Source organism: Berghia stephanieae, unplaced genomic scaffold, assembly GCF_034508935.2.
Source record: "Berghia stephanieae isolate SIO BIC M18660-M18661 unplaced genomic scaffold, UCSD_Bste_1.3 scaffold870, whole genome shotgun sequence".
NCBI lineage: Eukaryota > Metazoa > Mollusca > Gastropoda > Nudibranchia > Aeolidiidae > Berghia > Berghia stephanieae.
In genome coordinates, this window is record NW_027629511.1 from 1 (window position 1) to 10,000 (window position 10,000).

Below are 10,000 nucleotides of genomic sequence, written 5' to 3' on the forward strand. Positions count from 1 at the left end.
TGCTCGATGGTGACTAGTGGGTTTTCGTGACATGCCTTGTGCGAACTTGCTCAACAGTCGTCGGAGATTATGTCTTTGCGATAAGCATTTGTTCCCGCCCTATCAAAGAGAGGCGAAAAAATTAGGAGGAACCCCCCCCCCCCCCCCCCCAACCCTGTTTTTTTACATCAATGTCTTTGGCACCACATTTCGTAACTTTGAGGAATTTGCGATATTCAGTGGGCACGGTACTTTGAACGGGAAATATGATGTCTTTCCAATTTAAGTTGTAAGGCCTCTGATAAGTCAATACCGTTCTTCATTCTCCGGCGGTCGCTTTTTTCGGCGTCTTGACGTGGATTATCCTTCATTGCGAAAGACATGATAGAATATTTGAACTGGTCGAATTCGACGATTTAATATCCTGTGTCGCAAATATCAAAATTCTAAAAAAATTTCCCATCACTCCTATTATACATAATATATCGTTATTCATTTCTGGGCGAGTCGTTGCGCTTAACAGTCTGTGTTTTTGTTGCTCCACAATATATGAACATTTTCTAAATTTTACTGGCGTTATACTTATTTTTATTGCGGCCTTTTATATTATTGTGTTGTGACACCGTGCTCTTTCATTTCATAGAACTTTTGTCGGTTTCTAACAGGATTTTTTAATGATTTGACGTGATTTACGTTATTTCTGAATATTCAAAATGAATGGAATCGACATGACAAGTTCTCACTAGGCCCTGTTATGACATTCAATTTTAATATTTTTATTCACAACTCAATTTTTATACCAAGCAAATATTTGCCGTGAACTGTTTTTAAACAGTGACTGTTTTCACCAACATATTTATAGAAAACCAAAGAGACGCAAGCAAAGACCAATTAATTATGGTGAAATTTGATCATCCCCTCGTCACCACCCTCCAAGCCCCCACGAACACTGAAAACAATACAAGTAAACAACGCAGTGACCAACAATGCACCCTTCGATAACTCAACTTCATCAAAATCAAAATAATTTTCAATATGACAACAACAGTTCACATCATCATTCACCTAGTCACTCCGCATTGCTGAGTAACAGTTCACACACCAACAGCAACAACAAGAAACAGTATAATAGAGTGTCAATGTGTGAGAACCACTTACAGAGTAAAATTAAAGTGTCAAACTTAATGAAATGTGACTTTTTAAACCCAAGATCAGTATGTCATAAAAAGAAACGCTGGTTTATGAACACATTTTGGACAACTATGACATATTATTCATAATAGAGACATGGCTAAAAAGGAAAATTGTGACAATATCATAAATAAAATAAAATCTGCTGGGCACAATGTGATCAAGAGAAGCCGAAAGGTCTACAAGGTGGTGGTTAATGATAGTTCACAAGAAAAATATTGCCTTACAGAAAATAAAAGTAACAACTAATCAACGACCTTCGAAACCATCGAATGCCAACTAAAATATAAAAAAAAAAAATAAATAAAAAATTCCCTTTATTCATCCCTAGTGGGAAATTTGTCTTTAGGGTCTATTCCAAGGGAAGACTGGAATAACCCAGGCGTCAGCCGCAGAGCAGCGCCGCAAAGTGAGCTAAGGCGATGTGACTTGCTCAGGGCCACACAACGCAGCGGCGGGTGATTGAACTCGGTACCTTTCGGGTAGGAAGCAAAGACCGTACCACTGAGCCACGCTGCCCCTAACATGAAACATGAAAAAACATGAAACTTAGCTTTGTTCTTATTTATCGCCCAACACCATCTAACAAAAACAAAACAATGACAAGACAGTTTTTGACATAATTTGAACATTATTTCACCGATCTGTCAACAAAAGACAATCTTTATATCTTAGGGGATTTTAACATCCATGTGAATGACGAGTCAGATAACAATGCATTGGATTTTCTCAATATAATTGAGGCACAGAACTATGTCCAACTCATCACAGAACCAACACACGAAAAGGGAAACACGTAAGACCTCATAATTTTTAAAAAATGATCTTTATATAGTGCAATATCCGCTAAATGTGCTCAAAGCGCTTTTCAAGGGGTCCCTGGTCAACAGCAACATTTAACATGTAGGACGGGACATGCCGCCTGCTAAGCGATATTACAATTTTTCGGACTAAGACAACGCTGTTAACGGCCAGGCACTCATTTTACACCTCAGCTCGATAAGAGAATATGAGTAAAGAGCCGTATCCAAGGACCCAACTATGCGCGGAGCGCGAGGCTCGAACCCAGGACCTTCCGATCCAAAAGCGAGTGTTATACCACAAGACCACATAGCCGCACATAATTAAACACCGCCAAAACCGCCTATAAGCGACCACACAGCACAGAAACAGCACTTTTGCGTGTCCACAATTATATTTTACTAAAAACGATAATGTAATACTACTGCTGCTGGGCCTACGTGCCGCGTTCGACACCGTGGATCATGCAATACTAATAGAGCAAATGCAGAGGCTTTTGGAATCGGAGACAAAGCTCTAGAATGGTTTTCATGCTATCTTCGAGATCGGTCAGAACGCATTATATAAATGATTCCAATAGAGAAATGAATAAAATACAAAATCGCATGTTTTGCTTACAATTGCCTACACCATACATCATCTGAATACCTTGAATGCCTTGTCGGGAATATAAACCAACTCGATCTGGCAGTTCTTCGCTAATGGAGAAAAACATCCCAAGAACAAAGTTTGCTGAGCATGGTTTTGCATTTTCTGCTCCAATCGTACGGAATTCTTTACCACCTAAAACCCGACAATGTGAAAGTCTACCAGTCTTCAAACGGCATCTAAAAACCAATCTGCTTATCGTGATTCTAAGTGAACTTCGAACAATATATCAGTAGAAAAGCGCCTTGGTCTCAGTGGCACGGCAGCAAAACGCCCATCAGTGTATCCGGTTGACCAGAATATTAAAAAGTCAATTGACCGAAACTCACGGATGGATGAATAACTCCGACATTTTTTTTTTTCAACGAAACTGACAGATGGACGAGTAGTTCCAGCACTTTCCACTGAACATACGGACAGGGCATCCAGATTGCCACGTTCGTGGTCAAAATTGGCCACATAGAGAATTATTATTATTATTATTATTATTATTATTATTATTATTATTTTATTATTATTATTATTATTATTATTATTATTATTATTATTATTATTATTATTGTGCGCTATGTGGTCTAGTGGTACGACACTCGCTTTCAGATCGGAAGGTCCTGGGTTCGAGCCTCGCTCGGCGCATAGTTGGGTCCTTGGATACTTTACTCACATTCTCTCATCGTACTCAGGTGTAAAATGAGTACCAGGCCGTTAACATCGAGGTCTCTGTCCGAAAAAAATGTAATATCGCATAACGGGCGTCACGTCTCGTCCTTCATGTTAAATGTTCCTGTTGGCCAGGGACCCCTTGGAAAGCGCTTTGGGCACGTTTAGTGGATATTGCACTATATAAAAGCTCAATTTAGCTCAATTATTATTATTTATTTATTTATTTATTTATTTCAGACCTTTTCCGTGTCCTCTATTCTTTTTTTAACAATAGGGTTAGGGTCAAAATTGTTCCGCGCAGCCCATGTTAGATTTTGGCCATCGAGCACGAAATTATTGGCAAATATAAAAATCATAAAACGAATTTTTGCAGATTGATATACAAGTAACCTGCAAACCTTTTTATATAGTGTTTACATAGCAAATGTGCTTTATTGCTCTTCAAATTCGGTATTGCGAATAAACATTTGTCATATAGAGAGAAAATGCGACATTAGGAATTCAAATTTTCAAGATGTAAATAGTTGACGTCACAAAATTCATTAATCATTTGTAAGTGACGTAAAATCATAGTCTAATTATTATTATTATTATTATTATTATTATTATTATTATTATTATTATTATTATTATTATTATTATTATTATTATTATTATTATTTCCGCCAGATCTAACGGACCCAGCTACCCAATCACTGTGGGTGGACATGGAGGTCAGACAAAAATCTCGACTTCACCCGGGATCGATCTCGGTCCCTCTGATTGTGAACTGAGCTATCTGGAACTCCAACTGACATGTTTTAGTATGGTATAAAGTAGATGATGCCATTAAAGAACAAACTTACATTACAAATTCAAATTTTAAAATGTGAGGTTAGGTTTTAAAGTTCTTGACAAGGCGTGGAGAGAGTTCCAAATACGTACGGTTCTGAAAATTTAAGAGCGTGCATGTATTGAGGTTGAACACCGCTCTTTCAAAACTTTTAAACTCACTCAACCCTAACAACGAATATATCCGTTGTTTACCCGGTTGCTTTTACCCCCATGCCTATTTATTACGTTTTTCTGAGACAAATTTTAGGCGTAGTGTCAAAGCTTATATTCTTAATGTTTACATGTTAATATGGTAGTTGAATAAAAATATCTATGCACAGACTCATTTTTTAATACGTTTTTTTTTCCAATTTTGAAAAGTAACAAAAATCTCTAGGACTGAGTGAGTTAAACATTTTAAAAATAGGGCAGGATTTCTCTTATTACAGGTATACTAAAATCGATAATTGGTAAATCGGAACCCATAGTTGATTTACAGTATCAAAATTATGAATTTTCCGCGTATCCATATTGCAGGAATTTGTTAAAAGCTTTTAATATAGCTGCAATAAGCGAAACCTGTCCTACTGTTTAAAGTTAATGGAAAAATACTTTTTAATTAAGGCAAATTGATGCAGAGGTTCAAACAAACTTTTGCAGCTCTGCATTGAGGGGCAGCTGAGAAAATGGGGGAAAACACGCACCACTTATTTAAAATATTCTATAATATTGTGTAACCCGTGTTAATCGAGGGCTTATGTGAAATGAAGGCAATTATCGAAATGTCAGATCAATATGCTTGGATGTTTTGCCGTTAGAAAATCTCTTATAATTAATAGTCGGGGTAAATTCCACTTTATAATTATAATGTCAATAATATTTTTAACAGGATGGTAAATTCTGTTGGGGAAATTTATTGTCATCGAAACAAAATTTGTCAGTATTTTTGCAATTTAACTACCATCAAAGGAAAGAAGATAATTTCTCCCGGTTGTGATTATCTCCTGAGCCGAGCAAATTTTTTATAAAGTTCCATACTTTTAATTCGATTTAAGTTAATATTCAAAATGCTCTCTCCGGTGACATAAATCGATCGTAGCCTAGCTAAGACGCAATTATCCTTTTAACTCTGCCATTTTTTTTTCTTTTTGATTTCTTTGTTTTGTTTTTTTTTTTTGTTTTTTTTCTTTCCTTTTTTTTGTTTTTTGTTTGTTTTTTTTTCTCCGGTGACAAAAATCGATCGTAGCCTAGTTAAGGCGCAATTATCATTTTAACTCTGACACTTTTTTTTTCTTTTTGATTTCTTTGGGTTTTTTTCTTTCCTTTTTTGTTTGTTTTTTTTTTTACTTTGAGAACTGTTTTAATATACATCTGCTTCTACATTACTCTGGAAAACCCCATATTTTAAAATTTGGCTAGAAAACTCGTCCTTCAAATATCGATCAATTTAAATGATCCTCATCTTGGCAAAAACTCACAAACCTGGAACTTCGCGATCGATATTGTAGGACGAGTTTTCTGGCCAATTTTTTAAAATAATTGTTTTCCAGAGTACGGCAGTATTAATGCTGTATTAACTCACTCAACCCTAATACCGACTAAATCCGTAGTTTACCCGGGTTACTTTAACCCTATGCCTATTTATTACATTTTTCTGAGACAAATTATAAGCTTACTATCAAAGCTAATAGTTGTTGCAAGTTAATGATAGTTGAATAAAATTATGTACATGCTCATTGTAAATACATTCTATCCAACTTGAAAAGTAGCAAAAGTCTTTAGGATTGAGTGAGTTAACATCTATCGATTTCTTTAGCAATAATCTTCAAAGACCGGTACTAGACCTTAATAAATGCCTAGATCTACTCTTTAATTTTCCGGGCTTTAGATATTTGGAACTCTCTCCACGCCTCTTCAAGAACTCCGAGAAATTGTATAGATAAGGAATCATATCATCTAAGTTTGAATTCGATGAGTAATTTAAGTTTGTTTTATAATTGATATCCTGCACTTTATATCATATTAATTCACATCGGGTTTTTTTTTTTATCACTGTGATAGGACACCAAAGGCCACACTATTGGCCTAATTTAGCTCTTATTGGGTATTATTATTGTATTAAAAGCACATGAAAATGAGATTACATTGAAATCACCCATAAACAATTAGATTTGATGTTGGCTCTCTCAACCATAGATATATTGCCTTTAAAATAATTTCTCATGCCTGACAGTTAGAATGGATTTGAACGATGGAAGACGATTTTTATAATATTTGGCTCACATTTAGGAGATAGAAAGATATTGAGAACGAAAACATATCTCAATCCTTGGTATGAGCAAAATGACTGGAGCAAAATAGAACAAATAAAATTGAACTGAATACACACACACACACACACACACACACACCACACACACACACACAAATATTAACATTGCCCTATTCTAATTAACATCAAATTGTACAATCGACGCATGATTTTAAGAAAGGCCGTTGGATATATAACATTATGTTTATCACCAATCCTCCAACCCTTGTTAAAGCATTGAGCACCCTCCCCCCCCCCCCCCCCCCCCCCCCCTTTGAAAAGGATTTCCTTCACTGAAAATAACCTCTTCTCTTGACTCTTCACTGAAGTTTTTGCTTTTAGACTTTGACAAGATTGTGGTAATTTTAAGCAGGATCTCAAAAGAACTTCTCCATCTTCTATTTTTGGCTTTCAAATTTTGAGGTATCAACGATCAAAATCGGTCCGGGAATAGAGTCTTAGGTGCGCCCATTTGAATCTAGCAACAGGGTGGCCAGATGTCGATTCCCAAAGTCAACAAATGATTGATCATTATGCCCTAGCAGATTTTATAAATAATAATTTGTGTCAATGGGTACTGGGATTGCCCTTAATTTAAAATCAATCTGTAAAAAGTAGTTATATAGTGTTTATATTTCAAGTACTTCTGGTCTCTTTGGCAAACATTTTACATGAGTTGTACGGAACCATTTTGATCCCCAACCCTTATTTTAAGAATAGATTTTCATCACAATAATAAACAAGGCATTCTTCATTCATATAATTATTCAATTTTATTTATTTTGAAATACTTGGGTAAGAGCTCCATCTACGGAATGCGGAACAAAGATATTTTCCACCTTCTATTGGATCCACAAAAAGCGCTGGGCAATCTACCGATCTACAGAATGCGTAACAATTGATGGATCGTTGCGCATTCTGTGGATCCACGACAAGAGCTGCGTAAATCGAGAGAAAGCACCCAACACATTGACACACACACACACACACACACAAACACACACACACACACACACATATATATATATATGTGTGTGTGTGTATGTATGTATGTATGTATGTATGTATGTATGTATGTATGTATGTATGTATGTATGTATGTATGTATGTATTATTATTATTATTATTATTATTATTATTATTATCATTACTATTACTATCATATTTGGCAAATTGGATTTTAGTTACATTACGTCTTGCATTGAATCGCTAATTGGTAGTGGTTCCTGTCATCATTTTGAATACAATTTCTTGAAATTTATATAAACCATCTTCCCAATGAATTCCGAGATATGTGAGCGAAATATATAAGATATTAAATGCAGAAATTACCTCTCTGTGCCAAATAAAAAGCTCCGTGAAGTTCTATTGTCTTTTAAGACAATAGAAAATAAATTCAAATTTCATTCAACAATTGAATTTATAAATTTTGAGTTGATCAAAATATCATCATGTTCTTTGAACGGACAGCTATGCTTGTGCACACACACACACACACACACACACACACACACACACACAAACACACACACACACACACACACACACACACATATATATATATATATATATATATTCATTTTATATAAACGATGTCATTGCAATCAATTCTTTACGCAATAAGAAAAAAAAGGAAGAGAGCGCTGTGGTTCTTCACGATCATCAGCCTTGACTATCTATACGTCGAATAATATAATATATCGTTTATTTCAAAGGCCATTTCGTTGTCAGCTAAAAGGGTGCATTTAGTATAAAAATGGTAATACGCACTTTTGGTTGACAATGAGATACGAATAGATTGTTTCATATGAAGATGATACACCAAAAGCGTATACTCTAAAACTCGGTATAACGTCCTCAGACATACTGGATACTCGGCTACAAGGTGGGAATTTTGATAGTTCCAATTTGAGAGTCGTATAATACTAATCTGCGCGTGCTATTATTTAACGAAAGACGTCAACAATTTGGATATCTCTGGGCCCCACGGGCCCATCATTGCAAATGTTCAGTTAGAGTCCAATCAAAACAGGGACAGTCACAGATTACTTTGACAAAACTCTTTTGAAAGTTTCCAAGCATTCCACGTTCGTTATGTCCGGTGGCGTGGCATTCCAGGCATTTATGGTTCGTAGGAAAAAGCTGTGTTTGTATGTCTGTTCTTATAAATGGTTGTATGTTTATTGTGATGCATTGTATCTACGTGTAGCGTACCAATCTGATTTGTTTTTTATGTAGTTTGGGATGATGATGGGTGAGTTTGTATCGTTGATGATTTTGTGCAAGGTGACAATACGGGATACCTTGCGCTTGTTTTTCAAAGGCTTCCATTCAAGTGACTGGATGGAGGAAGTCTCACAACCTAGGTCTCTGGATTTGCATCCGGTTGCGAATCTTGCAGCTGCTCTTTGTACTTTTTTCAATCTTGACTATGTCATTTTTTGTGTCGGGGTCCCACACGGCGCTGGCATACTCTAATGTTGGCCTGATAAGTGTTGTGTACACCTGGGTTTTAATTCTTTGTGTGCATTGGTTTATGTTCCTTTTCAGAAACCCCAGCATCCTACTTGCCTTTGCTGTGATATGTTCTATATGGGTTTGCCACTTTAGTTTCTTATTGAATTAGACTCCGAGGAATCAACTTGTTTTAAGGGATGATCATGCATTGTGTAATTTTGTGTATACGGCTCTTTCTTGTTTGATATTGACATGGTATAGAATTTTGATGGATGGAACTGCATGTGCGATGTATCTGACCACGTCTGGAGAGAAGGAAGATCTTTATGTTGTTCATGTGCATCTGCGCTACTATCTATTGTCCCAAAAAGAATGTTAACGTCTGCGAACAGTTTAAGCCTTTGTGGAGATAATTAGTTTCCAAGGTCATTTGTAATTATCAAGATGCATAATCCTGATAATACATTACATTTTTTGCTTGAATTTCAATGGCAACTTGTTGCATTCGATTGCAAAGCCAGTCCTTGAACCAAAGTAGAAGATTTTGCGGTTGTTGTTACATATTCTCTGACTGATTTGTTTCATTGCCCCCCATCTTCCGAATTCCGCTTTGCTCGATTTTTTATAGTAATCGTTTGTATGGTACAGTGTCAAACGCTTTAGAGAGGTCTAGTACCAGGAGATCAATTTGCTTTTTGTTGTCTAGTGATCTTGCAATTTCTTCTATTTTATTGATTAATTGTGTCTCGCATGATCGTTTTTTCCTGAAGCCGTCGACTTGGGGGTTCGACTAGTAAATTGTGTTGTTGTAGTGGTTCATGATAGAATGGAATACAATGTGTACTAGTATCTTGCAAACAACTGAAGTTAGAGATACAGGTCTATAATGTGAAGCTAGGTTTCGTTTTCCCTTTTTATAGATTGGGGTTATAAGGGCATGCTTCCAGTCGGTGGGCATTGTTCCTTTGTTAATGGATTCTTGAAAAATCGTAAACAGGAACAGGGCTATTTCATCAGCACATTCTTTAAAAAATAGATATTTTGATTCATTGTAGCATTTTTGAAACGGAAAATCTAAAGATTTTACAGTAGTAATTTAAAAACCGTGGTCTTATTTCATAAATTGTCAGATTAAAA

General features: G+C 35.9%; 1 long non-coding RNA gene across 2 annotated transcripts in view; it reads left to right on the forward strand.

The window, feature by feature from the left end:
* The first annotated feature begins 5,965 nt into the window (after nucleotides 1–5,965).
* The window catches only part of LOC144962329 (uncharacterized), a 9,602-nt gene continuing 5,567 nt past the window's right edge, over nucleotides 5,966–10,000 (forward strand). Inside the window, exon 1 of one of the 2 annotated variants that reach the window (XR_013643439.1) lies at nucleotides 5,966–6,070. This is a non-coding gene — a long non-coding RNA (uncharacterized LOC144962329). Of the gene's footprint in view, nucleotides 6,071–6,333; nucleotides 6,428–10,000 lie in introns of those variants that run through there. The other variant, XR_013643440.1, reaches the window with a different exon arrangement.